Source organism: Pelodiscus sinensis, chromosome 8, assembly GCF_052426305.1.
Source record: "Pelodiscus sinensis isolate ZL-2025 chromosome 8, ASM5242630v1, whole genome shotgun sequence".
NCBI classification, from domain to species: Eukaryota; Metazoa; Chordata; order Testudines; family Trionychidae; genus Pelodiscus; species Pelodiscus sinensis.
The window spans coordinates 9,071,343-9,099,161 of record NC_143059.1 but is presented as its reverse complement, the minus strand read 5'-3'; the positions used below and the strand labels follow the sequence as shown (position 1 = coordinate 9,099,161).

Below are 27,819 nucleotides of genomic sequence, written 5' to 3'. Positions count from 1 at the left end.
ACAATCTGCTATAGTATGAAATAGGTTAATTTGTTCTAATTCTGGTTCTTTTCCCATTCATTTCCCTTTAAAAATGTTATGTTTGGTTCTTCAAGGTAAAACATTAATGAAGTCACCCTTATAGTTAAGAAAAGAACCCTTATGTTTACCTATGTCCCTTTGCTGGTTCTGCTGCACCCACTGTAATAGAACAGTGTAATAGAACAGTGACTCATGCCAAACATTTGGCAGTTGTGTGTTTAGGGCATGCTGTTTGTGGGTAGTTCCCCCTCCCTGGCAGTCTGTATTTGCTTTTCAAATAGTACTAGTGTGCTATTAATTAAGACTTATTCTCAACACTTTTGTATGCAATGTGGCATATTCTGTGGTTTGTTGGTCTCAAAATTAATGCATTCCTTATTTTATTTCATTTCATTTTCCCTCCCACCCTTCATGCACTCAACCCTTATTATTTACAGAGTTCATTATCAACAGTGTACAGTAGAAGTTAAAAATGCTACCCAGTACACTGAATAACCTTCCACAGAGGAAGAAACAGCATCTCAGGGCAGGTCTACAGTACACGCCAGATTGATGGTCCATGTAGATATGATAAATCAACCATTGAGTGCGCTCCTGTCGACTCAGTACACCACTGGAACGATAAGCGTTGGTGGAGTCAACAGGAGAGTGTCTGCCGTCAACTCACCATAGCAAAGACAGCACGTTGCTCTAAATACATCAACTTCTGCTACACTATTCACATAGCTGAAGCTGCATAACTTTAGATTGATGGCCCACTGTAGTGTAGACTAGGCCATAGAGACAAACAACAGAAGTAATTGCTGAAGACTCTGCAGTCCTCCATGTTTTTTTGTAACTTGTGGACTCTCCTGATTTCTCCCTCCTGCAATCTGAGTAGAAAGGAAGCAATTTGTGATATAAATTAATACACTTTCTTGGGGTCTCTTTCATCCTGAGACTGGCTTTACCTAGTGCAAGGATTGATTCATGAACTACCCTTCAACCTAAGGCTGTTACTTATATATAGGGATAGGATTGCAGGGCATCTATCTAACATAGATCACCCTTGTCCCAAAGAGCTTACATTCTAAAGGCCTAATCCTGCATCCATTTTCCCTGCATCCATTTTCCCCTGAGAGCAACATTTTTAATGAAGTCCCCTTGCAACAAGATCAAGTCCCCAATTAGACTTTAACAATATGGTAAAGGGCAGCACAGAAATAAGAGAGAAGATGCAACAGACAAGTCATTTAATTTGTTTTCTACATTCTGCAGAAACATCGAAGTGGTTTATTTTATGCTGTCTTTTAAATTAAAAGACAATATTGCAGCTTTTGCTAAATGACTAAATTTTTATATTGTCGTCATGCACTTCCTTAATTAGAGTCATATATAAAAATGCCATCTGGGAATGAGGATAAAACAGCTGGATCTTAGAATGGCAATGACATTATGAATGATGAAATTTATACATATATGTCCATACAAAGACTTGCTGAGGATACAAGCTTGTCCACCACTGTTGCTTCCTAAGCTGAAGACCGCAAGAATCAGTGTTTTCTCTGTTTAGATATGGTGGATACACATGAATTGCTCCCTGTGGTTAGCTAGATCTTTTTTTGCCCATAAAACTTCTCTTTGTGCATCAAGAAAGGCCTCAAAACTGTTTGCTGCTTCTGCGTGGGAGAATATGGTCTTTTCAGTTTTCTAACCAAACTCTCAGTTGTGAGAGTCCAATAGATTGCACAAATACTGTCAACTCTTAGACGCTGCTAAAGTATTGTGTTAACTCAGATGCTATGCCATCTCTCTAGTGGAGGCCAGCTTAGAAACAGAAAACTTCCTCTTCTGTTTCTGGTTGCTTTGCCAAAATATTAATTTAAATGGTCTTTTCCCTAATATTACTTAAGGAATGTTTCCTTCTGTCAGCACTTTCTCATGAAACTGCTCTCAATGATTAAAAATACCTAAATGTAAATATTGGTAGAAATGTAGCCATGTTAGTCTGGTGTAGCTGAAACAATTTCCTCACCATTCAAAAATCCATTTTGTGCTACTCTCTCCTCACCTGACACAGGCGATAAGGGGGCTCGGTTTTAGCTATTGTAAATCCCACCGTTGTTGGGTTTGATTCTGCATTGATTATGAAACTAGGTTTTGAATAGTAAAAGAGGATGCAATTGAAAACCTATTTTCTAACTTGCTGGGTTCATTATTCATGGAGTCCTGTATTTTCTGAGACATGGTTACTGCAGATCATCACATGACACTGTGGTAAAAAATTACAAAAGTTACATTCTTCCTAAACAGATTAAGGGATTCTATTAGAAAACAGCATTAATCCCAAAATTGCTCTTTCATCCTCTGTTTCACTGCAGAGATTCTGCCTAGAAACTTCCCCATCTCTTGTCTGGGTTTTCTGCAACATATATTTAAGTAAAAACTGTACATATCTATCTAGCTATTGCTATATAACAAATGCACTGAGATCTAGCGAAATTGGCTAGGATAAATTCAGTCTGAGGCACAGACTAGCTCATCTGTGAAAATTATTGTCTTGAGCTCCATTAAGAGCCTGAGTCTGGTTTCTTCAGCTGTCTGGAGACAGTTGTTTGGCTTTTTGTTCCTTGTATGGTAGCAATATTAACTAAAAACCAAGTTTGTGGGCAGGCCCACCAACTCAAAAAGGCAGTAGCTGGAGGCCTGGGACCTTTATAATCACCACTAGAACCCTGGGCGACATGCTCTAGAGCCCGGTATCACGCATTCCAGGAGGCACTGGCAGTTGGCTGCCCCAGTCACGCTTCTTCTGGGAGCACAGAGTCTCCCTCCCCTCCATTGCCTCGGGGCCTGGTGGTCCAGTTGGCTCCCCTGTATGTGGTTTACTGAGAGTTTTTATAGAATGCTCTTGGTGAGAGACCGAAGGAATGAGAGGCGGTAGCCTGGAACAGGCCTGCTAAATGAGCCAACCACAGACCTCTAGCACACGGAAGGAACTTTAAGCAGCTGATTAAAAATTGGAGGTGGCGGGAGGAGAAAAATGGAACAGACTTGGAGAAGCTTCAAAGGAGTCAGCTTTGGAGCTGATGAGAGATTCTGTGAAGAAACCCTTTTTGCTCACCCAGCCTGTGGTAAGAGCCATGACTTCAGCCAGGTTTTTGGGAGGGATTCTGAGTGACTGGGGAATTTCCCTATTTTTGTTTGTTTGGTGGTCCCCCTTATACTCTTCAGAAAGCCTGTTGGTAAGACAGACTTTAATAAAAAGTGCCTTGGCACTCTTATGAAAGGAAAGTGCCTCAACAGATCCTCTGAGGAGAAGTGGTGGGGTCAGGTAGGGAGGAAACACTCCCTAACTTCCCTACACATGTGCAATTTTAAGTGTCAAAAGAATAACCCGGATTCCTGCAGAATTCTGTGGATTCACAGGATTATTTGCTGTTAGGGGCTAAATTAGAATCCACTGAGACTAGGCAAGATATTTCAATCAAGGAATTTCCTGTCTGTGTGTCCCAGTAGAGAAGTGTAATTAATGAGACCTGTCTGTTCTTTTGGAATAATTCATTTGCAGATGCTTTCAGTCAGTGTAACTGCAGGCAGTGTCCATGGACTCAGTTATTCTCCTGGCTATTTGTGGCTGTAGAGAGATCTTAGTGCATCTTATGTGACTTTCTGCAGTGACTACAACATTTAAAGCAGTTGTTCTATCAGAAAATGTACCATCGAAACAGACGAGATGCACACAGCGAGGGAGAGTGTACTTTTATCCTTAGTTGGTGGGTGGAAGAAGAGCCATGGAGATGAATTAAATTGTCCAGGAAATAAGTGACGGTGCCAAGAAGTATAACCAGATTTTTCTGACTATCAGTCTATTGTATGTCACCACAAACTTTCTTCCTGTACACCTCCCCTTTCATCACAGCCCCGAAACCTTTGGATGAACCATGCCCACTTTGCAGCTTTGACAAACAGAAAGAAAAACAAATCAAACACGCCATATGACAGTTTTATCTTAAATCAGGTGAAACTTGGCAGATTCATCTGAACTGGGTTTGAATTTTATTTTTTTCAGATCCAAAACTTGAACCCCATCTCAGGCAATGGGAATCCCCATGAACTGTCTTAGAAGAAAGTCAATATAAAATTATGCATTGAAACACTTGCTTGATACTAGTTTTAATGCAGTGATATGAACACTAGATCATAGAATATTCTACTGTATTTTCATTAGCATGCTTAATACAATTCTGCTTTGGATTCATTTGTTATTTTCTTAGGAATCTAAACATTCTGGTGCATTTTATATAAAGAGTTTGAGCTAATTCTACCATTCTGTGTGACTGTTTCTTTTTCACGCTAGAGCCCATGCTTTTTGTCTGCTCATAGCCAGCTACTATATCTGGGCTCCTTTCTGTAGAAGGGATGAAATTTACCTATAGGCAGATAGCCAAGACTATAGAACCAATTAAATCCTATTTAGAGGATTTAAGAGGGACATAAGGGGTGCATAGTCTCTGAGCTTCCCAGTCACCCCTATGAATTGTATCTTCATCATTGATAAAAAATGTTCTTTGCCTGATGGCACTTTTGGACTACACCCAGTGCTCTCTGGCCTAGGGATGTAAGCAACTACTCGACTAACTGATAAGCCTACACTTATTGGTTCCCGTCTGTCCTTGCTGCTTCTGGAGCAGAAGCCGGAGGTGGGGGGAGCCAGTCTGGCTGCAGACAGAGGCTGCTCTAGTAGCAGCCCCTGTCCTGGGGGGCCCCCCCCCTGCCCCCAAGGATGGGGCCTGTTGCCATGAAGCAGCCTCTGTCCCCAGCAGCACAGGCTGGCCATGGACAGAGGCTGCTCCACCAGCATCCCCTATTATTCTTACTACATTTAAAATACAGAGCCGCAGTGGGGGATAGATCCTGGACTGGTGCGAGCTGGCACTGAGCCGGGGGCTGCCTTACCTTATCGACTGTCTACTCGATTAGCCAATTAACCGCATCATATCATCCCTTCTCAGGCCCATTTTTTTGTTTCCTTTTTGAGGCCAGGATGAATATTGTGGTGTATTTTTTTCCCCACAGTTGTAGGATTAGCTATGGAGAGGATGCATTAAAATGCTGACCTAGGGCTCTCTAACATCTTGAAATAAATTACTTTATCGTTGCTCAAAATGGCCATGACAGGGGCAGTCGTGAAAACATGTGTGACATTCTCCTTGCTAAGCACTTTGGTATTCCCTATGGTGAGAGCGTGGTTATAGAGGAAATATCTCAGCAATTTTAATTTCAAAGGCATAGTCAACATGTGCATCGAAGAAAGTTTGCACCCCTCTCCATGCTTGAAGGAGTCTCCATCTCCTCCACATGCCGCCAACTCATGTCCTTCTCTGTACAATGCTGTTGGTCTTCCCTCTGAAACTACCCGCTCCTGCTTTCGCATTTGTACTTAAATCCAGTTACATTATGTCTTATCAATATGAGACACTTCCCTCCCAGTGCCAAGGAACTTACAATCTCCTCAAGTGTTTGTAGAACACTATTTAAACCTATCACACGGCAGCAATTAATAATTTATTTATATGAAAACCACTCAATGGAAATGGTCCAGGTCTCATTCCACTTATCTGTCCAGATCTGCCACTGTATCCCACTTGGTTTCCTTGCATTACTTGCATTGTCACTTCTACTGGTTTGATTAATGCGGTAATGGCTTTTGACTATGAAATTATTTTTGGCAAGAATGCCAGCTTTGAGCTAATGAAACCTGTCCATTAGTGAGCAAATTCAGTTGGATTGCTCACCATAAGGTTAATTCCTAGCACCAGCCTATAATCCCCTTTCACAGCAGTTCATTTGAAATACACGAGGGGTAATTTATCATTTTCATTGTATAGAAACTTTTGGGTTAGATGTCAATGAATCCTTGCTAAAATCACTACTTTCAAATTACTTAAAGACTTTACATTCATTTCACATTGATCCCAGTAAACCATAAAACTGATACACTGTTCCTACTCCCAGTTCTTGGGCAGTGACTAAGTGTATAACTTTAAAGGACTGAATCATCATACTTTATATTGATTCAGCACCAAATAAGATTTTCCAAGCCCATTATAAGGCCAGCTGAATTCAATGTGATCTTCACTGTATTTGTATTAGTTTCTGCGGTGTACCTGCTTGCTGCTTTAGCCAAGAAGTAATGTTCTGAAAAAGGTGCCTGGTGACTCTATAGCTGTTGTAATTATTAATGTTCTGCAATGCACTGTGACAAGATTTCTGCAATGCACTGTCCACAGCCAAGCCTCAGTGGTAACTACTCTTGTTATAATTAAGGTCCACTGTTCATGCCCGAGGAGTACCGGATGCAATATGCAGCCTTTGCAGATAATTAAATGCCAAAGAGAAGCAGGGCTGTTTGTTAAGCACAAAATATGTTAATTGTGAGAGAACTCCAATGGCATGAAATGGCCAGAGAGTCATCAATCCACAGCATAGAAACAAGTAGCAGCCAGGAGTTTGTCAACAGAGCACAACCCAATTGGGCGAGACACTGTACAAACACAGAACAAAAAGATATTTGCAAAGTTTTGAAAGTTTGCTAATGGTGGCTCTTCAGAGTTTCTGCTTGTGAATGTGGGTATGTGGCATGGGTGAATAGAATAGAATTCACGAATGGGCATGGGGGATCTAAATAGGTCATTCCCTAAATAGGTCATTTACTATGTTATTTTCAAGCTAAATATAGTCTGAGTTGTACATGCAGGAATTCGCTCATGTTTTCCACACTGTCCATTTGTTAAGACAATGATTCACATTGGTTCGCAACTTATTTAGTCCATGCCATCTAAAAATAACAAATTTAATAGAACTGGTAAAACATAACACCCCATACCATGGTTTCTGTGGGGTTGAAGAGGGTTGCAGAAATGCTTGATTAAAAATTCAGCTCTCCTAAGACAGATTTATAAATATAAACATAAATGCCCTGTCCTTGTTTTCATAGTACTTAATGGTTCTACAGTAAAAAACCACAAATTATAACCAATCATTAACCTCATAATTCTTAAACTTAAGTTCTCAGGCATCATTTTTCTTACCTATTGGTAAATTTAGATCATTATCAGTGGGAATATTTTTTCCTCAGGGTGTGTGTGATCTCCACATTTATTGCCAATAAAAATCTAATCCTTTAAAGTCTACAGATAGTTGTAAACAAGATTGATGTTGAGTATTCGACATAGAATTCAGAATTAAGCATTCTGGATATTTATCCCCTATATTTACAAGCTGAGCCTTTGAGCAATGTTTATTCACACCTTATAGAACACTAGAACTGGAAGTGACTTCAAGAGGTCATGGAGTCCAGTCCCCTGCCCTCATGGCAGGATCCAGTACCGTCTTTTAGACCATCCCTGGTAGATGTCTATCTAACCTGCTCTTAAATATCTCCAGAGATGGAGATTCCACAACCTCCCTAGGCAACGTATTCCAGTGTTTGACCACCCTGACACCTCTTATGTATTCCATTGAGATTGCTAATGGGATATGAAGCTTTTCCTCTCTAGTGCTTCCATACATGTTATTCCTAGGTTAGCAAAGAATGATCAAAAATCCAGTTTGATATGGAGTCAACATCACAAATACAATAGTATCAATTGCCATGCTCTTGGAAGTCTCAACAGGAAAGCCAAGAAATGAATGAACATGGATAATGAACTTCCCTTTTGTCCTCAGACTATCTCCCCTCAGATCAGTGTTGAGGCATGATGGCAGGATGAGGCATTCATTGTTGCTTGCCCACATTTTACCTTTTCTATTGCTAAATGGAAGAATCCAATTTTCTAGCCTTCTCAGTTTGGCATCTCAAGTGGAATTTACATCTGAACATTTTCTCTTTCAAATTAGTTTGGTTAGCAAGGCTCACATTCAAAAGTCTCTGGTGTATGATTTCTTTTGGGGGAGGACTATTGAAAGTGGAAATGCTAAGGGACAACTGGGAATCTCCATCATGCCATCAGGGGTCAAAAGCTTCCTTGAATGCTCTATATGAGTGACAAGAATATAGTGTCATTTAACTGTTAATTCAGCATTTCTGAAGAAAGCATAATGCTATATGGAGCCAAAGATTGGTTCAGGATCTTCTATATTTGCATATTTATAGTGTCTTTCTGGGAGCTGATGATTCATTTGAGTGGTATGTATTTATTCTTTTGATTAATGTTTAAACTCAGCTGCTTCTAGTGTTTGTTATGTGGATTATTAATATTGAAAGTTGGCTCGCCTTAAATTGAGGGTCAAGTTGAGGTGACTGTCCTTTATAAAGAATAGACTCTCTAAAAGGGGCATGGCTAGTTCTTGCTATGTGTAATTGAAAAGATAGGAGTAATAGTACTGTCATAACTAAAGAATTTCTCTGTTCTGATTTGGCCTTCCTCTTTTGGTAACCTGCTTGGATGTGACAGATGCTCACTCATCCTAATTCTCCAGTGAATTCAGTCTCTGGCCAGTATTATTTCACATAATTGTTTGTTTGAAATGGTCTTGCCTGAATGTTGTTTTTTCTGGGAACGTTAAAGGAACTCCATTGACTTTTAACGGGTGCTTTGTTATACACTTAAAATTGTTTGAAATTGGCTATTTAAAAATATTATGTATCATAGGTGACTTTCTAAAAAAGTATGAGTTTTTGTGCTGCAAGTTTTGGCTCATCCGTTTAAGGGGGCATCCGAATCATGCCGTGGGTGGTTTTTGATTCGGCTTCAGTGTATTGTGTGTTGGCTGCACTCTAACTAAACCCCATTAAATTGAGGTAGCACTTTTGAAAAGCAAAGAATCCAGCAACTTCCTTCCTTCCTTCCTTCCTTCCTTCCCGCAAGGTGTGTCTGCCATAGTCCTAGCCCCCAAAATCCAAGGCAATTTTTCCAAGTTACTTCAGCAGCCGCTTAAAATACCTAGAAAGAGAACATGCATAGACAAGATTAACAACATCCCACAACTCCTTGCTCTTGCATGACTCAAACCCTCTCTCACACCTGCATCGTGCACTTGTGTGTTGGTGAGCAAGCAGTTGCTTCATTTTCAATAGTTTTGATCCATTATCACTTAAACTGCAGAAATAGGAACACTTCCGCCTCTTTAGATGGACAGAGAAACTATAAATATTAGATATTCCAGTGTACTGTGATGATGATGCAAAACTTTAGACATATTTTAACCCTCCCCTCTGCCTCAGGCAGATTAAATAATTTGTATGGCAAATTCATTTAAAAAGAAACCCAGCGAGGCTGGTCAAGCATTGTCCAGAACACAGTCCTACCAGTGAACTGTAGAGGCTAGACATTATGAGGACTCCAAATCCCATGATCTAGATTGTGGGAGTCTTGAACCTTATAAGCTCTGTGATCCTCTGTGGGGATATGTAAAGTCAGGAGATTATAAAGAAGCTGCACTGAACGGCTGGGAGACTGAAGGGTCTGAGCTGGTGAGGGAAAGCTGGAGGAGAGGGGAGCAGAACAGCTTGAGTGCCTGTAAGAGAATGTCCTATGGAGGGGAGGCTAGGCCAGGAGCCAGCTGTAACTGGTTTAGGTGTCCAGTGGGATATAGTAACTAACGTAAGTTGCCTGCGTTCGGCTGTGGAGATTTGGGAGACTTCACTCCCCAGATGACCCTGCTGAGACCCCTTCTTTACTCCTCCCTAGCAGCCAGCCACTGAATGCTGAAGGAGAAAGAGATGGTTATCCTAGGACAGTGTTTCTCAACGCGGGAGGAGTTTAAAGGGAGGGGGTTTCAAGCAGGCCTGGTGTTAGGGGGTAGGAAGCAGAGCAATTGCCTGAGGTCCCTGCCACAGGAGACCCACAAAACCAATTGACATGTTTCAGCCTTGAACCCTGCAGCAAGAGTTGGCCACTGTCTAACCACATAAGCTCAAACATCCTTGCCTGCTCCCTGCTAGGGGTGTAAACTCCCCTTAAATCAGTTAACCGCTTAAATATTGTTTAACTGGTTAACCGCTGAAACAGGGACTGGCTGCTGAGGGCAGAGGCTGCTCAGGGTGGGCTGGAGTGCCCCTGCCCGCAGCTTGCTGGGCCGGGCCAACTGTGGGTGAGAGGCCAGAGCTGGAGTGCAGGGCTGGGCGAGAGCTTTGAGTGACGGGCTGCTCCAGCCTGGGCCACGCCCTTCCCTGACCCTTTTTCAAGGTCTTCCCCTTCCCCCATCACTCACTCTACCTCACCTGCGCTCCCTTTCACTGGGCTACAGCAGATGGGGGTGCCAGGTGCGGACTCTGAGGCAGTTTTAATGCAGGAGGGGATGTGGAGCCAGGGCAGGGTGTTGGGGTGCAGAAGAGGGGGTGGGGGTGCAAGCTGCAGGTGGGAATGTGGGTGCTGGAGATGGCTCAGGGCTGGGGCAGAGAGCTGAGTTGCAGGGAGGGGTGAGGGGTGCGGGCGCTGGCTTACCTCAGGCAGCTCCTGATTTGTGGTGCAGCAGAGCCAATGCCTGCAAGTACTGCCCTGGGCATGGGCCCTGCTGTACCACAAAGGCCCCAAATCCTGCCCCTTCCCAGCATTGCCCTGCCCTCTTCTCCCAATAGCACCCTGTCCCCTGAACATGCAGCCGTAGGGGTCATTGGGGGGTAGGGGTCACACCTCCCCATGCTCCCTGCACTGGCGTGAGCCATAGGAAAGTGTAGCGCAGCAGAGCGATCGAATTCGCCCAGGGCGCTCTGCTTCCCCATGTGTCTCCTGCCACCACGGGGAGTGCGCATCATCGGAGACAGGGTACCATGTATGTGGAGAAGAGGTGAGGTCAGGAAGGGGGTGGGGTTTGTGGGCTGGTAATGGACAGCCCCCCTCTCCCCTCAGCCTGCCAGGAGTCCCAGGCCAGATTGTGCAATGGCTCAAGCCTGGAGTTTGACACCCCTCAGCTGAAGAGAATTGACTGCATCTGGGAGGAGGCAGGTTTATGGTAATGAATACATTGAAAAATTACCTGTTTCCTTCTTTTCTTCAATATGGACAGTCCAGTGACCTGGTTAAGTGTCTTGGCTGGTTTGAGCAATCTGTTCCTCTAAGCCTTGCCCTGGGACACTCTTGCTTCTATTGCTTTCTCTTGTGTGATACCCTGAAAACACCTGGAAAAATAGAGCATGGCCCAGCACCTAACAGAGCTGCCATCCAGTACACATGTGATTTGTCACTCCTGGCAATTCCTTGCTACAGTTAAAGACATTGTAAGCCTAGGTTCATTATTTGCACGCAGGTCTGCTCTTGCTGCTGGCTCTCCCTCCCCCCCCCCCCATGAGTCCCCTTCTGTTTGAATCGTCTTTCAGTACCAGAGAGGGGTAAGTTAGGACATAAGCATGGCCATACTAAGTCAGACCCCAATGGTTCTCCTAACCCAGGAACCTGTCTCTGATTGTGTCCCATGTCAGATGTCTCAGAGGGAATAAACAGAGCAGGGCAATTTCCAGAGACCCACTCCCTAGCCTGGCTTCAGTATTCTCCAGCTCCCTTTTGAGATGGTTACTGCTTTTCACTACTGTCAGGCCTAGATTCCTGGTCTTTGAATGTCAGCATCTCAAAAGCCTGGCATTATTCCAGACCTCTTTGCAAGGGTTTGAGGAGAGGTGGGGAATCCTTTCAGCTTTGTGCAATGGCCTGGCACAGTTTAGCCCAAAATTTCTGCTATTCTGCATCCATGACCACCGCGGTTCTTTGGTCGTATCACACCAGATCTTCTACTCTTCACTGACGGGAAGCCTGGCACGATGCAGAAAGCAAACTGGCAAGTATATCTCAGCGGGGTTGATGAAAACTCAGTGGCATGAGCAGCATCTCTGGGAGCACCTAAAAGTCTCTCTGCACCGTCTTCATTTTCATCTACTCCTAACTCTCCTGAGCAACAACATCCTTTCTGGCTCAAGCAAGAGCAACAAGCTATCATCACATCCAGAATTTCTCCTAGCAATGCCCTAGGATGAAGCCTAAATCCCTGCAGTGCGGCCCTTGACCACTTACCAAATTCTTGGAGTGCCCCCCCCCCATCAAAAATTATTGCCCACCCCTTCCTTGGACATAGTGGATAAAAAATACACGGTGAATGGTCTTTGCCATGCCACATTACTATGAATCTCTGACAATGGATATTTACATATATTTTAATATGTACAAGTAAACATGTTACATTAATACTAGATGCAACTGGTTCTGGATATAAAGTAAACTGTTTCTGGTAACCACTGTTTGTAGTCAAATTTTACTTGATACAGTTACTAGTCTTGCTAAATGAATATGCAATAAACTGTTCCTACAATAATGCCATTACCCACTCTACTGGTAATGCCGCAGATAATTACAATTGAAATTTGTACTAAAAGCTACACGATTTACCCAGCATTGCTTGGGTCCTTAATACAAATAAGTTTTGGTTTTCTTCATTTAAATCATTGGGTGGGGCTGGAGATGAGGGGTTAAGTATGCAGGCTGTCCCAGGGAGAGAGGACTACCCTAGCCCTCTTTCACCCCAGCAGCTTCGGATCAGGTGACAAATGCCTCCCCATGGCCACTGAAGCTCCAGCAGGCATAGCCAGGGGAGGGGAGTATGTCCCTCAGCTGGAGGATAGACAGACACACTGAGGGAGGATAGACAGACACATAAACAGACACATTCTCTGAAAGCTGTACCTTTCTCCACTCTTGCCCCTGGGGGCCCAATGGGGTGATAGTCGTCCCTGACACCAGCTCTGGCCTCTTGTTCCCCCTCTGTGGTCATTCTACAGTATAACTGTCCCTCCTACCAGACCCCTCCCTTTCCAATTTTTGAGGAGCAGTTGAATTCCAGGTGCATCCCATTGTCCTGGCACAACCAAGCCCTGACCTTGCTTTAAGTTATGATAAGAGGAAGCTGCTTACCGAATTTGGTGGTCCTAGCTCTTACCATTTCGTAGGAGTTCTTGAACAAATGGATTCACAGACGGAAGGACTCACAAAATTTCTAAAATAGATAGTAGATGTGTCAGGCCAGATTTTAAAAAGCTCAGTACCTATGAGTTCCCATTGTTTATTTTCATCCTTTTTACTGGATACTGTTTGCAGATTCAATTTAGACTAACTCAATAGACCAGAAATGTTTTCTGCTCATATTCAGCTTTGCTTTCTGTTTTTCAAGAACTAGCCCTGAGTTTTTCCTGGCGTCCTAATACTCCTGAGAGGGTAGGGGAGGGAATGACCCCAAATACTTGTAAGCTGTATTTGAATAAAACCTTTTCCTGTTCTTCCTCCTCCTCCTCCTCCTCAATTTTCTCTCTTTAAATCAAAGCTTGCTTTTAGGCCAGTCCTAAAGCATCCGATAGTGTCTCTGCAAGAACTGAATTCCTTGTTCTTTCCCCCTGTGGTCAGGTTAGTTATGCACAGTGAATTAGCAACATTCCTCCTTCCCACTGGAGAAGATTATAAATCTGTCTAATGTAAACCGTGAGACAATTCAGATCCGCTTTTAAAAGACTGGGTACCCCTTGCCAAGAAACATCATACAACAGACCGGTTATCAGTGCACGAGGACTAGCAGGGATCTCCACCCTTCTGTGTGGGGCAGCACAGGCAAGCACAGACTCATTATCTGCTTTTGAAACACAAAGAGAGAAGTGACCTCTTTCTCCCTCCTGCCCCCTTTTTATTTCCCTTTCTCCTGTCAGCTTGACAACCTGCAGCTTTTGGGAGGCCCCAGGAGTTGATGGCTCCTTCTGTGGTGCAAAAATATAATTTCTTGCAACAAGGACACCCATTCCACTTTTGACTCATACCTCACTACTGACCGAGTCATGGCACCAAGTATGTCATGTTAATTAGGCAGGTAGAAAAAATTCTTTCTCTAGAAAAAGCCAGAATTGAAATTGGGGCGACACTGTAAGAAACAGCTTGGCATCTATGTAAACATCAGTGACTGCGTTGGGCTTCGCAATATGGATAAGATTTGAAATAAATTATTAGCCTGGCTGGTCATTTCATATGAAAATGAATATGTACATCTAGGTATAGAAGGATTTAAAATTTAGCTACAGTATTCAGTTTTAAATCCACACATTTATAAATGTGTGTACGTTTATAATGCTGACTGACTTTCAAAACTCACTGTATGTGAAAAGGCTCAGTAAATGGATCCTTTATGGCTTTGGTCTGTGTGTGGAGCAATTATTTGTGATTGCACACGTGACACAAGTTCTGTGTTTGGAATAAGCCAACTTCACTAACTGCTGGCTTTTGCAGTGGTAGAGAATGAGGGTGATTGGCTGTGTAATGTAGCATATTAAGGCCTCCACAAAATGCTTAATTCCCAGGAATAATGTTTACCATTGGTTTCTTTTGCATTTGAAAGTTATTTCATTTATTTAAATGGTCTTTTTTTGTGTGTTTTGTAAGTAGTATTGCACCTGCTGGTTAGAGAAGGGAACTCAGGGTATGTCTACACTACCACCCTAGTTGAAACTAGGGTGGTTAATGTAGGCAACCGAAGTTGCAAATGAAGCCCGGGTTTTGAATTTCCCTGGCTTCACTTGCATATTGCCGGGCGCCGCCATTTTTAAATGTCCGCTAGTTCGGACTCCGTGCCCGCGGCTACACGCGGCACGGACTAGGTAGTTCAGACTAGGCTTCCTATTCCGAACTACCGTTACTCCTCGTGGAACGAGGTGTACCGGTAGTTTGGAATAGGAAGCCTAGTCCGAACTACCTAGTCCGTGCCGCGTGTAGCCGCGGGCACGGAGTCCGAACTAGCGGACATTTAAAAATGGCGGCGCCCGGCAATATGCAAGTGAAGCCAGGGAAATTCAAAACCCGGGCTTCATTTGCAACTTCGGTTGCCTACATTAACCACCCTAGTTTCAACTAGGGTGGTAGTGTAGACATACCCTCCAAGGTCAGACTTAATGTTTCCATTTTTCAGACAGTGACTTTGGGCTGATTGGTGAGTCTCGTTGTACCTCAATTTACCTATTTGTAAAGTGGATATAGTGATATCTGCTTCATGAGGAGTACCATGAAGCCATATTACCTAAAGTCTGCAACGTGCACAGATAAAAAGGCTACAAAATATTTATTTATTTAAAAAACTGTAGGGCACTTGAAATGGGTGGAGAAAGGGAATAAAAAAGTAGATCAAGAATAATACAGATCAGTGTTCAAACATTTAGCTGCTTTCAGAGCAAGATTCAAGCAACAGAGAAGATCCTGACTAAGAAATAGAATAGATATGTGACTATGGTATGTGGGTTAAAAAATAAAAGGCACCACCTTCCTCTATGTTTCTATTATTTGTATATCTTCATATTAAGCCTCCTTTCAGTAATAACCCATTACCTCCCCATTAGCTCTGCAGACCTAATCTAGTTCTAAGAGAGAGCCAGATTCTGTTCTGGACTTTTGCATCATCAGCAAAACTAGCAATAGAATTGCATTATTAGTGTTGATGGGAATTACTCAGGAGCAGAGCCTGAGAGTCAAGCATTTTGTGTTGAATTAAGGACGTTCAACTGGTTACTCCATTAAATGAGAGCGGTTAACCCACTAATGACTCAGCTTCTGCCAACTGGGCCGGTGCCTGGCCCACACCGTGACAGTGATCATGGAGTCCCACCACAACCGTGAGGTCTTGCTGCCTGGTCCCCTGCTCCGGCATGGCACAGCTGGCCACTTCCAGAGTTTGCTGTCAAATGCTGGTTAAACAGTTAACCGATAAGTATACCAGTAATCCTGATGCTTCCTGCAATGCTGACTGGTTAGCTGTTTAACATACCTATGTTGAATTGTTTGAGACATAGGAATGGAGTGACAGCATACAGAATTACTCCTGTCTTGATGCCTATGCTTTTACAAGCATACACAAATAAACATTTGATACTGTGCAGAATGGTTTATTTGCATCACCCATGGAAGGATTCATTTGTAAAAGACACAATTCTAGGAACAGTGTGCCAATCTTAATATTTGTCAGGCAATGAGTGTTTGATCTGCTGCTGCTGCTGATCCTCTGTGGCATTTTGCTAGCTGGTTATTTTGTTGTGTCTGGTGGTCCTGTAAAAAAAAAAAAAAAAAAAGCTGAATTTCATATCTGTCTCATGTAATTTAAGTCCTTAGTAATATTAACCTTAATCTCCATTAAAAAATTACCATTTGTCAGCAGAGAGAGGGGTGTGTGTGTGTGTGTGTGTGCGCGTAAGTAAGGGGTGTGTGTGTGTGTGTGTGTGTGTGTGTGTGTGTGTGTGTGTGTGTGTGTGTGTGTGTGTAAGTAAAAGTGCCTGATATTTTCCCTTAAAATAGTAAGACAATTTACAGGAATAAAGATCCAATTATTATAATCAAACACAGAGAATTAGTCCCACTAGTCATGAATAGTGACACTAGTCAAAACACTTTTGCTTGATATATATTTAAAAAAAGCTTTTAAAAGACAGAATCTAAGTCAACAATTATTGGAATTATCTAAGGCAAATACAGGAAATTAACTCTGAGGCATAAAGGCAATAAAGGCACAGTGTCTTCTAGGCAAGCAAAGGAACTAAATGCATATAGTAATCATAAGAGATTGGTTCTTAAAGTGTGGCCCAAGGAGCACTTGTTGGTGATTCTTATTTTTATTGGCTAACATTTATTGAACTAATAAACAATTGCCATAGTCCCCATGGCAGTAGGTGGTGTGCCTTGAGAATCTCTCTGAGATGTGGCCTCTGCAATGAAAGATTTGAGAATCCCTCCTCCAAGGCAAATAGCAAACATTTTCTAATGCAGCTATTAATACACCAAGCAATATCAATTATGCAAAAGTTTGGGCAATATTGTTTCTATGCTAGGTCCATTTTCTCTAAAGAATATAAAAATATTGGTTTCAGCAACCTTTTCTTTCAAAAGTCCTGTGATAATCTTCAGATTAACCTGTCTTTTCTCCTCTTGGGTTCAGTTTTGGTGTTAGAGTATGTGTGATATGTATCATTAGTACAAAGCCTCATAATTTTAGAATTTAATTTACAAATAACTCCCATAGAAATACTATCAATAAACTCCTACCAAGAGTCCATATAATGTTCAAACTTTGAATTATTTACCAAACTACATGATTTATATAAAATCCCAGAGTTCACTGATAATAAAATTATGCCATATTTCACTTTGATGTGACACTGTGGTATCTCAAATAAAGATTTTGTGGTAATTGTTGTTAACTGTTGACCTTTTTTACATGTACACTTCTTCAGGTTGGGTTTAAGGTGCCAAAATTATGTTGATTGTAATAGCTTTTAAGGACAGAAGGAGCTATTATGATCTTTTAGTCAAACTTCTGCATGATAATTACTTGATGGGGTCCTATGTTATCTAGTGTATCAAGCCCATAATTTCTATTTTAGAAAAAAATCTAGTCTTGATTTAAAGACTTCAAGCTAATGGAGAATTTACCATGTCCCTATGCAGAGTCGCTAAATTGTTCCAATAGATCATTTCCCTCACTTAAAATTTACACTTTATTTCTAGTCTGAATGTCTAACCTTAACTTCTACCCATTGGCTCTTGCTCTTCCATTTTCTGCTATGTTAAAGAGTCATCTTCTACTTATAAAAGGTACTTATAGATTGTAATTGTGTGATCCCTTAACTTTTTCCTCAGATAAATTGACTGGGCTCCTAAAGTATTTTAGGCTATTTGGTGTGTTTTTCAGACCTTATATCATCCTTGTAGCTTTTTTTCTGAACCCTTTCCAATTTTTAAATGACCATTTTGAAGTATGAACACTAGAACTGGACACAGTGGTCTCCCTCATGTTGTGTATTTCACTGGAGAGACAGAGATCTAACTCACTTTAGACTCCTTTAAAAATCCCAATTTTAGCCATCATTCTAATGACTTTCTCATCATGCAGCAGGGCCGACAACCTTGGGGGGCCCCGAGAAAGGTGTGGGTGAGCCCTGGCTTTGCACCCACAAAAAGGGCGGGGCTAAGGGCAGTCTGCCCTTGGTGCCACAAACACTATGGCACTGCACCCTCAAAGCTGTGTGGAGCGGTGCTACGGCGTTCCCGTGGCAATTCAAAGGGGTCTGGGGCTCAGCCTGTCACCACTGCGGTGGCAGCAGTGGTGGTGGCTAGGAGCTCCAGGCCCTTTTGAATCTCTGGGTTGTGGGGCAACTGATCTTTTGCCCCCCGCACCTGTCAGTGGCCTGTCTGAATATAGCACATCAATGCTAAACATAATATAACATGGTAGGCAGAATTCAAGGATAGGAGTTCACAGACTTAAAGGAGGCAATCAGTGAATGAAACCATATAGGTTTCAGATATTTATGTTTCTCATTCTCCTTTATGGTTTTGCTGCTGTGGCTTTAGTAGTTTATATCAGCCTGTGTAGGACTCCCAGGAGAACTATAGTGAGGGAGTGAACAAAATGGTAGCACAAAATGATCTTTAGATCTTCAATTAAAAACCGAGGGACCGTTTTTCTCAAGTATAGTTTAGTATGTTCAGTGGAATATTTCTAAAATGGTGTATTTGACTTACATCAGTTGGTCGTAAACTTATAATTGAAAAGTAAGTCACTAACACCATACTGATTAAAAATTATTTTAGGCTTTGATGTTATTTAAAAGCAGATTTTGTTTTTGAAATTAGTCCCACAGTACAAAGGACATGCCTGAGTCCTTTGTGCAAATCCTCTATTATTTAGCATCCCTTCGAATATATGTTAGCTTTCATAGTAATGAAAGTCGGACCTCTGAACCTTTTAACAATTGTTCGATGTCTGTTGTAAATGCTCCAGAATATTACCTGTCATTCTCTGTAATGACTATTAGAGTAGTGTCTAATCCTAACTCTATGCATGCACATTAAATATACAGTAATATTTTGAATACTGTATGTAATTATATATATATTTGATACAACCAGGTTGTGATTTCAAGCTCATGTCCTAGTGGCACTTAATACAAAAGCCATCTTATTGTATATTTGGCAAATAAATAATTTTTTACTTAACTCTCGTAAGGTACATATCATTTCCTACTAGTCATGACTGAAGGGAGCACGGGATGAAGTCTAATGAATATAAACAGTATTGTTTAAAATGTGAGAGCCTTTTCAAACACTGTTGCTAAGTTTCAGGACATATTTTTCCAGGACATAAATGGAAGCGAGTCTATATCCCACTTAAACTGCTAAACTCCTTAATAAGAAAAAAATATTTTGTTTGCCAACTTCCAACCTAATATTTTGGACTCACACAGAGACGTACAGGACAAACTGTTAAAATGAGAATTTAGAGACGTTTCATACAGAGGTTTATTTTGTGGTAGATATAGTAGTGTTGGGATGAATCACTCAGTTGGTTTATTTTATTGTGTTTAAATCAGGGAGAGTTTTGCCAGAAAAGGAATTGAATAAAAGCTTACCACTGTATTCAAAAATTACCCCTAAATGATTCTCATTGAGAAATACATTTTGTGCAGTCGTTGGTGATAGGTGGCAGTAATATATCTTAGTCTCAATATTCCCATCTACTGCTATATAATAATAGTTACCTTTTGCCACATGGTGACTGAATTGAGAGCGATTCTGCTTTCTGAATGCTGACCGTTGGAGTCGATAGTCAGGGGCATTAGAGCTAAGGGTTAGAGCAGAAGTCAGGAGCTGGAGCTGAAGTGTTACTTGGAGTAAGTCAAACTGGTACAGCGCAGGGGCTAAGGCAAGAGTAAGGCTGCACAGGATCCATCATAACCATGGGCAAATGTTTTGAACAGTCACTGAATTGTTGCTGCTGTTAGGCTTAAGAGCTGCTCTGTTTACTCTTCCAACAATCAGGCAGCCTATTACAGGCTAGTGAGCTTTGTAGTTTGCCTAGAGATTGGCTCTGATTCCAGACTGACTCTGTTAAGTCTCTGTCCTCTTGTAGAGGACCCTTCTAACTCACAAAGAGTAGAGAACTAAGTGGCTCAAGTGCTCATTTTGTCTGTGGATTATGGGTGGTGGGTTAGAGCAGATTGGATAAAAGTAAGATGGGCAAGACTGGGTAAGCCCTCAAGGATTTCGTTAGCTGTCATTTGAAAGCTAATCGATTAGCTGTACCATAATCATGAAAGGCCCCAGGATTTGGTAGCCTACTTCGGAAGATTGGCAGCTCAATTAATGGTTCTGGGCAGAGAACTACACCTTATCCCCTACAACCAGAGCAGGGACAGAATGACTCTCTTAGACCACATGGTATTCATATGCTTCCTTGGCAGATGGCAAGGGTTCTTTGAGTGCTTAGTGCACCTAGTGTAAGTTTGAGGTTAATTCTGTGGTGTTAAGTACTGGGGAACTCATGGGTAAGACCGAGTGAAGTAAGGGTGAGCGCCATTTTTTGCAAAGAATGTGCTATGTTGGTGTGAGGCGTGGGTTGCCTTGCTGAATGCATGTTCTGCATAGCATAAGTGGGGAAGCCAATATCCTGGTGGTTAACTCAAAAAGTAGTGAAAATGCTGCACCGAGATTTGATTGATACTCTGGGAACAGGCGGTGAGGTGAGGCGAGGGGCAGTGAGGTGAGGCAGGGAAGCTGGTTAATTGGCTCTTAGGTCTGATACTATGCCTGTCGGCAACCTGTGGTAGTGGGAGACTTTCAGGAAGAGCTGACCAGTCTTCCATGCTATAGGAAGAGTATGGCATGGGATGAAATGTACCATCTTTGTTAGTAGAGTAACAAAAAATATGATTGTTGTCAAACTGATTTCTAGGGACACTCAGCAAAGTCCATGGATACAGTAGACCAAGGCTATTGAAGTGTAGGTTGACGCTGGAGGAGATCTGGGAATTTTAAATGTGGGTTCTTGGCATGGATGTAGAGACCAGAGAGCCTTATGTAATCCACGAGGAAAGCTTGTAGGCCTCTTGGCCAGATTCCAGGTCTTGAATTTGCCAAAATGTCTCATTAGTGGCAAATTGGTCATAAATTCAATATCTGAAACTTTGGTTGCCCCTTCGCAACACTATGATTAAGGAGACTGTTTTGTAGCTGGAAGTTGGGCTCGAGTATATATGCTTTGTTCAAGGCCTGGCACATGCACACTGTGAACTGGTCATCAGAGAGCAGATGGAAGATGTCAGGTTGCTGTCAGTTATCCTGTTGACAAAGTTGACAGAGGGCTCATTGCGAGGTTAGCGATACAAATGTTTGCAGGACAGGATGTCTGGCTTCGTGTTTCTCATCTCTGGGTGACAGGTGAAGAAAAAGTCAATATGAATGAATAAGAGGGGCCAATGGATCTGGTGTTGGTTAAGATATTTAACAATCCATAGGTGCTCCAGATTCTTGTGTTTCTTCAGGAACTGGATTGTGGCTCAGGCTTCTTCTGTGGGGTAATGCCACTCCTCCAAAAAGCCTTGATAAGTAATAGTTTCTTGCCCTAAATATTTCTCTCCCACAAGTGTTGATTTCAGAGATTAAAAAGCCAAGTGGCAGAGTAAATTATGGGGTCAACATATGCAGATAATACTGTATGTACTTGTAAGTGGCTAAGTGGGATGTGAGTAAATTGCCAATGCCAACTGAGGCACCATGGATCTGGGCCTCTTCTTTGCAGGTGTTCTTTGGTGTATGCAACCAAATTAGAAAAGTCCTTTGAGTTGCCTGTAAAAATTCTTTAACCCCAGGAATTGCTGCATCCCACATATGTACTACAGAGCAGTCCTGTTGGATATTGCTGCCACTTTGAGTCCATGGTTAGTCCCAAGTCCTTATCAAACACTCATTTCTGGAGCATCGTGTAGAGGTAGTTTTGGCAGGGTGTCTCCAAGATAACACACACAGGATGATTGTGGAGTCCCTGACTCTTGAAAAATGAAGATGTTATCTAGGAAAAGGAAGACAAATTGGTCCAGCATGTTGCTAAAAGATGTCATTTTAAAAAGGCTGTAAGGATGCCAGGGCATTGCACAACCCTTAGTAACCCACACAAAGCCAGAGGGAGCCATCCTTCTCCACAAAGAAGACAGGGATTCCTACTGGGAACATGAAGGGGCAAATGAACTTTCTGAAGGTTCTCCTGAGTTAGTCCAAAATGCCTGTAGTTCAAGTTTGGGGGTTCCCAAAAGGAACATACATTCCCAGCTGAAAATTGAACATATCGATATAATGTTGATGTTGAGCTGGAAACCCTGGTGCCAGTGGGGAAGATTGTGGGGGCTCCTGGGGTCAACTTTGGATACTCCTTTCAGGTCTCTAAACTCTTTGAAAGATGGTGTATGTTGCAAAGGGTTGCTGGTCCCAGGCTGGCTCTCAACAAATAGGAATGTGGTGGAGACAAGTTTAGTCAAAGTGCACAGTGCCAGAGTGCCAGCAGATGTGCATGTGGTAAGTGACAAGTTAGAGGGTTGTAAGGATAATTGATAAATGCAATTCATGACTTAGTCCGAACTGGATAATTTCTTGGTGGGCTCAAAAGGTAATTACTTTTAGGGGAGCTAATTGGAGGGTAACCGGAATCCTTGCCCTGGGCAGAGATATTACATGCTTAGTTGAACACCAGGTTCATGAAATTGCCTGAGCTACCCAAGTGCCTCTTGGTTGATGTCAGGTAATGCAAATTGCTGGAACTGGAGATGTATTGGATGGTGCTTGGCCATCCCCCAGGTCCTAAAGGACAAGTGATTTGGGCTACCGAGGAGGAGGGTACCAACCCAGGGATGGCATTTTCTGATTCAGGTGCAGACAGACTTTAGCAGGGCAGCTTGATGCAAAATGTCCTGGCACCATCCAGTATAGGACCAGTGTCTGGTGGAGAGATGGGCAGAACCTGATTGACTTGCTGGGTTCAGGTGATGAAGAAGGAATTGGTGATGAGGCCAGTGCTGATGGAAGTCAGGAGGACCATGTTCTATCTTGGGGGCATGTAGTCAGGCATCGGTCGATCCAGACACGTCAGTCAAATAGGGCATCCAGTCCAGACAGGGATTCCACACCTGCTGGTTCGGCTTTTATATCATTATTGAGGCCAAGCCAGAAAAGATCATACTGACTGGCATTATTTCCCTTGGTGTCTTCTACCAAGCATTGGAACTCTGGAGTCCCTGCTGCAAAGCCTGAAGCATTTCTCTAGCCGTACCCTCACCAAAGATCCCCACCAAAGTTCAAACTAAGCCCTCAAATTATCCCAAAAGGGGGCTTGATTTTTTTAAAAGTAAATTTTAAACTATGGTCTGGTCCTGTAGACTAACACAATACATTCAGAAACTCACAGCATATGCCTGGGGGTTGGCACATGCCTGTGAAATGGCTTCATTACCATTTGAATGGCTCTTTCACAGGCCAGTGTTCTGCTCCTAGGTCTGGCAGGCTATGTCACTTGTAAATTAGCTAGACCTTCTCCAGAGGAATCTGAGCCACGGAACAGGAATAGGAAGAGTCTGGTGGGCGGACATTAAGACCCAGTGGTGCCCCAAATTTTCAGGTGCCCTGCATAGCTGCATATTCTGCCTGTGTATAAGGACAGCCCTGTGAGCTTGGGCTCATAGAGGTCAGAGTTGAAGGTGGCCCTGTGTGAGCTTGTAAGGCCACATTCTGCAGCTGTAAGGCAGCAACCTGGGGCTTCCGGTACCTCTGTCCAGAAGATATTGGCTTTTTTAGAATCTATGCTCACTAGATAGCTCAAGTTCTCATACTGTTTGTATTGGATCAACTCACATAGTCAGGGACTGGGAGGTGGACACTCTTATCCGGTGCTCATGGTCAACAGAAATCCGAGCTCCATAGCTGAGGCAGAAGCCAGAGGCAAGGATCAGGGCAAAAAACAGGAACTGGAGCTGAGAGTGCAAACTCAGTTGCTTGGAGAGAGGCTGAGCAGGGTTGAGGAACAAGCTGGCACAGGAGCTGTTGCCGCTGTGGGTGAATGCTTTGGTCGGCTGCTGAATTATGCTGCTGTTGAGCTTCAGAGCCAGTTTGCTGGCTCTCTCAACCAATCAGGGGCAATAGCCAATCAGGCAGGCTCACTATCATTAGGTTGCCTAGAGACTGGCTCTACTGCTAGCCCTGCTTCCAAATTGGCTGTTGCAGGCACTAATTCTTGACAAAGTATTAGAGAAGTGGGCTGGCAATCTTGAGACATGATGTGTTCTAGTGAGATGACTGGTAATTCCTGCTTCTGTCAGGCTGAAGGGAAATAAGGCCCTTAGATAGTCAGACCCTTTCAGTGCCGTATAACAGCAGCGCAGGGGAGAGCACGGAGAAAATGACATATAATGGGAGATGTGGGAGGGAGAGTAAATTGACTTGTCCAAGGTTGCATAACAAATCAGTGACAGTGGTGGGAAAATAGAAAGTAGGAACCCAGTGTCAGATGCTCCGTTGACAGCTCTACCCAACAGACAATGTGGAATAGGAAGAAAAACACAAATAATACATCTCCCCCAAAAAACGGAGCTGAAGGAATAGCATTATATAGTTGTTTATTCTCTCCCTCCCCCATGATGGTTTATTTATTTGGAATTTCCTTGAAACAACAGAGATGTGCAAGTAGGAACAGGTAGTTCTCAGTATAACTTGTATTAAAGTACAGTTATAACTTGAAACTTTGAGGTAAAGTTGACACTGGGGGGCTCTGTATTAGAACTGCTCAGTTTAGCAGTCAGAAAGTGTTTCTACTTCTCTTGCCTTGCAAACTCCATCTGGGATCTGAAAATCAAATGGGATTCTGCCTCTGTCTATATCTCTAATAATAAAGATGTTACATGTAGCATCTAGCTGACAGTTTGTTGATTCCCACCACTGTGACTCCCAATACACTAGCTCATTCCAAGATAGATGTGTTGAGGTGCTTTAGCCCACAAATTCAAGGAGTTTCAGCATGGATACACAGGAAGCAGACATCTTAAATCTAAAGAAGCACCATTTTTCTGTAGATGCCTTTCTGACAGTAACTGCTAACTGATATGATCTTTATTTTCCAGTATTGCATTTCTCAACAAACAAGTTATTAGTATCTCTGGGTGGATTTGTTCTTGATGTCACTCCATCAAAATCAATGGATGAATATAAAACAGAGATGAATTTGGCTTTATTTTGTTTTTCTTTTCAACTTACAGTAGTTCAGAAAAGTTGTGCTCAGTTTCTTAATGACTTGGAAGAAAACAGTATCTTTCATACGTCCTGGCTTGTTATAGTCCCTCCAGTTCTAGAATCAGTGAATGGGGAAACATCTGCACAGGGAAAGGCTGAGTATGCAAATGGTCCTTCTCTGTGGGCTTTTCTTTTCATCATCTGTCCTGGACCCACAAGAGTGTGACTGCTTAATTGTCCCAGGATAGCAAGGGTAGTGGCTAAACATATTAGAGGACAGTGACTTTTTGGAACAAGCAGGGCTCTTGAGAGAGAGGTCTTGATTCTACTCTCTCACCAGTGTAAATGCAGAATAAGTTTTCTGAAGTTGAGAAAATCACTCAGTTATAAAATCAGAATAAGTGAAGGGGAATTGGACCCTAAGAATTTACATTTTTAGCCCTGCTGATTAGGGATGTTGACAGGTAGCCAGTTAAATGTTTAGCCAGTATGCATCACCCATAATGGGTGCTACTTACCCGGTAACGGTTAAATGGTACCCAGAAGCAGCTCCCCCTCCCCCTGCGGCCCAGCTGTGGGTGGAGGGTTGCTCCAGTCCTGCTAGGCCCCTGGGGGCCAGAAAGAGTAGCAGGGGTAGTCCCCCATGCAGGGGAGCCAGGAGTCGTGACAGCGGCAGCCCCTGCATGGGGGGGACCGGGAGCAGATGGGCTGGAGTGGTCCCTACCCCCATAGCCTGACCCCAATGGGTGGGGGTTTGGCGTGGTTCCCATACACACACCCCTTTTAATCAGTTAAATGCCGTGTCAGCACTGCGTTTGCCCATTTAACCGATGAAACTGGAGTTTATATCCCTACTGCTGATCAGATGAGTTAACGAAGAACAGGGACAATAATAAGAGAGGATGAAGAGCTTTCAGAGCCCTCATGCCGCATGGATCAAGGCCGGCAAGGTGAACTCTAAGGAGACTCTTTATATCTGCCCTATGGTTATCCTTGAATGTTAGCGTGGTGGAGAATAAGGGTAATGCAATTAAACTTTTATGCGTTGAACAAAATCATGGGATTAAAGGGGACAGATGAAGAGAAACAATCCAACCAAAAACAGCCCTGACAATTGTTTTCCCTTATAAATAACACACCCCTCCACACTTCCTACATTCTCATTTAAAGCCAAGACTTCCATATTCATGGCTATTAGTATAATGAGCAACATTTTCACACAGTGTTAGTGTGAAATTGAATGGCTTCTGTTCATGCAAATCTTTTCTTTGGTTTGCATTTGCAGGGCTCTCATCCCTGAGTTTCACTTGGTGTATCAGTGTCAAACTTCCTGGTTTCACTTTGAAACCATGGTGGCACCAAGAGCCATGCCTGGTCTCAGCATGAAATTAAAAAAAAATCAACTCAGTCTCTCTTGAAATTAGAAGCAGCTTTACTGGAAAGATTTGTGCACTTTGGGGAACTTTTCTGCAAAAAAACCTGGGCTAAGTGTTGAATTTGAAGTAAAATCTGGCTTGAAACTTTTCCATGGTAAGTGAGGTTCTCAGAGCGGTGGCCCTGGTTTAACAGGCACCAAAATAACCCCATTTTTCTCTCCAAATAGCGCCGTAACACGATTATGCAAATAAAGTGTGGGATATTTAAATCCCTGCTTCATTTGAAATGTTGGGTGCCTGCATTTGCATTCCTCTCAAGAGAGAGGAATCAAGTGTAGACTTACCCCGAGAGAGGCCAAAAACTTAGATTTAATTCACCAAAGTCTGTTTATATCTCTGATCATCAAATCTGAACCATATGCGGAGTTTGAACCATCTCTCCACTTGCTTGTAGGGATCCTCAGTTGCAGTCCAGGCAGACTCTTCCTCTGCTGTGGATACCTGCAGACAGCCAGCTCATTGATTAACCAGTTGGTAACTCTCAAGCCTACAGACTTAGGGCAAGTCTAGACTACATCCCTCTTTTGAAAGAGGGATATAAATTAGGCAAATCGAAATTGCAAATGAAGCTAGGATTTGAATTTCCTGCAGATCTTTTGAAAAAGGGTTTTTGTTTCGAAAGAACTGTGTCTAGACAGCAGTTTCACTTTTGAAATACCTGTTTTCGAAAGAACATGTGGCTGCCGTTATGCAAATGAAGTGTGGGAAATTCAGATCCTGGCTTCATTTGCAATTTCGATCTGTCTAATTTACATCCCTCTTTCAAAAGAAGGATGTAGTCTAGACATAGCTTTTAAGAAACCCCTGTTACAAGTGTAACCCCCAAGGAGATTGCTTGGATTCCTGGGGCTTTGTCTGCTGGCAGCTCAGGGAGAGGCACTCTGAGTTTGCCTTGGCTCCCCCTCCCTACCAGGGCCAGAGTCTGCCCGGCAACCCATGGGGAGTGAGATGCCCCTCCCAGGGGGAAGGAGAGACCATTGTTGAGGGGAGTCTGGAGCCAGCCAGGAAAAGGGGAGGACTGAGTGTGTGGGAGCTAGTAAGCCCCAGGCCTGCATGCAGGGTTCCCCCTGAGAACTAGCCTCTAGGGACCTGAAGGCAGGATCCCTCAGCTGGGTTTATGTCTCCACTGTTGATTCCCAGTTGTGGAGTTTGCTGGGAGGCTTCCCCAGCCAGGCGGAGTTGACTCTCCAGCTCCCTGGGTGAGGGAGTCACTGCATGGTCAGCTGGGCTCTAGCAGCAAGTTCAGGGCTGCTGCCTGCTGTGTGGGTCTGGAGGCTGGCCTGGGAGGCTATAGTTTTGAATTTTGGTGCAGTTGTGTGGTCTGCATC

At 42.9% G+C, this 27,819-nt stretch overlaps 1 protein-coding gene and 1 long non-coding RNA gene across 21 annotated transcripts in view; both read left to right on the top strand.

Moving 5' to 3' along the window:
* KCNMA1 (potassium calcium-activated channel subfamily M alpha 1) overlaps positions 1–27,819 on the top strand; it is a 755,813-nt gene that overhangs the window by 378,008 nt on the left and 349,986 nt on the right. The window lies entirely within an intron of this gene.
* On the top strand, positions 17,973–27,305 carry LOC149523970 (uncharacterized). The gene is made up of 2 exons (XR_016350158.1): positions 17,973–20,947; positions 22,635–27,305. It is a non-coding gene; the product is annotated as an uncharacterized LOC149523970 (long non-coding RNA).